This window comes from Mus caroli, chromosome 6 (assembly GCF_900094665.2).
Source record: "Mus caroli chromosome 6, CAROLI_EIJ_v1.1, whole genome shotgun sequence".
In the NCBI taxonomy this organism is placed as follows: domain Eukaryota; kingdom Metazoa; phylum Chordata; class Mammalia; order Rodentia; family Muridae; genus Mus; species Mus caroli.
This window is the reverse complement of record NC_034575.1, coordinates 114,303,218-114,305,164: the sequence shown is the minus strand read 5'-3', so window position 1 is coordinate 114,305,164 and position 1,947 is coordinate 114,303,218. Positions and strand designations below refer to the sequence as shown.

General features: G+C 48.9%; 1 protein-coding gene across 1 annotated transcript in view; it reads right to left on the bottom strand.

Moving 5' to 3' along the window:
* Cacna2d4 (calcium voltage-gated channel auxiliary subunit alpha2delta 4) overlaps window positions 1-1,947 on the bottom strand; it is a 111,090-nt gene that overhangs the window by 80,952 nt on the left and 28,191 nt on the right. The window lies entirely within an intron of this gene.

The window sequence follows — 1,947 nt, the reverse complement described above, 5'->3', positions numbered from 1 at the left end:
TGTGTAGCCCCTGGCTGTCCTGGAACTCACTCTGTAGACCAGGCTGGCCTCGAACTCAGAAATCCGCCTGCCTCTGCCTCCCAAGTGCTGGGCTTAAAGGCATGCGCCACCATGCCTGGCTTAAGCCAAGGTCTTGAAGGAAGAAAGCAGACAGGAACAAAGGAAAGGGCAGGCTTGATGGGACTTGTGTGGTGTGGTAGACTACAGGTGNTTAGAAGAGCGAAGTCCTCCCAAGGCCACACTGACAGCAGCGAGGTCATGGACCGATCTCAGACTGACAGATTTCAGACTGACAGCAGTGGGGTCATGGGAAACTTGGTTTCAGAACTGTGAGGAGGAGTAGCTGAGCTGATGATCTTGGCCTGAATCAAAACCTCAGAAGAGAGGGCTCCGACAGTCCTGGATGCCTTACCTTCAAGAGGAAACAGAAATGAAGGTTCTCTCTCTCCATCTCACCCTCCCTCCTTCCCCAAGCCCTCATTACTCCTTCCCTCGTGGTTCCAGGACGATAGGATTTCCCCAGAGTGCAAGTAGCACTAGCTCACACACGAAGATGACCAAAGGCACGAGGAACAAGAGTGAGAGGCAGTGAAATNAAGGCCTTAGGAAGTGCCTTCCCAAGAGCTACAGATAGTGCAGCCACCAAATACAAGATACAGGCTGGGCATGTTACATCATCTGCATCTGAAATGTCCCCAGTACTTGTCCACTAAAGGCCTGGTGCCTAGTGCATGGTGTCCTGTGGGGAATCTTGAAATGTTGCTCTACTGGGAAGAAGTTAGGTCACTGGTGTATGCCTTGAAGTGGTTACTGGGACCCTGCTCCACTTTTTTCCCTTTTGATTTCTCTGTCACCATAGCCTAAGTTGCTTTGCTTTACCATGTATCCTATCATGATGTTCTGTATTGTCATGGGCCCAAAGCGACAGGGCCAGGTGACCATGACAACTTCTCACAACATGAGCCAAAATAACCCCGCCTCCCTCATGAGCTCATTATTTCAGGTATTCTGTCATACTGAGGAGAAACCACACAGAGTGTTTGAGAAGCCACGGAGAACGGTCAACGAGAAAAGATGAAGAGTGAGGAAACTAAGCCGGGTGATGGCAGAGGCAGGCAGATTCTTTGAGTCCTGGGCTAACCTGGTCTACAGAGCAAGTTCCAGGAGGTATGTAATAGGGAGACCCTCTTTCAAAGCAAGCAAACAAGCAAGCAAGCAAGCAAGCAAGCAAGCAAGCAAGCTGGGAGTTGTGGAGCATGCCTTTAATCCCAACACTCAAAAGATGAGGCAGGAGGATGTCTATGAGTTGGAGGTCAGCCAGCAAGGGCTGGGTAGTGAGACCCTGTGAAGAACAAAGGGAGGGAGAGGAAGAGGAGGAGGAAGAAGATGAGGTAGACAAGGAGGAGGAGATATTATTTTAAGTTATGAAACTTTTAAAGGTGAAAAAAGTCTAAGCTAAAAGAAATATCCTAGTAAGAAGACAGAACAGGGAGAGAGAAAATTCAATATTTGAAAGATTAGTTTAGAGTTTTGTTGATTCTAGAATGGGAAGATCTAGTAAATACCCCACTGGAAGTGCAGAAAGGAAGAGGGGCGAGCTGTGAGAAAGACCATGATTGCAGAGATGTTGTGGGGCTGGAGAGACAACTCAGTCAGTAAGGTGCTTGCCTCCAAGTCTGGGAATGTGGGCTTGGATATCCAGTCCTCATGTAAAAGCTCTGGTGTAGTTTCATGTGCCCATAGTCCCTGTCCTGGGGTGTGTGCAGAGACAGGAGGCTTCTGGGAACTTGCTAGCCAGCTAGTCAAGCCAAACGAGCAGGTTCCAGGTTCAGTGAGAAACCANGTCCACCCCCAACAAGATGCAGATGATTGACAAAGACACCTGATGTCAACCTCTGGCCCCTGCATACATGATGGCAGGTACATGCTTGTATACACACACACACA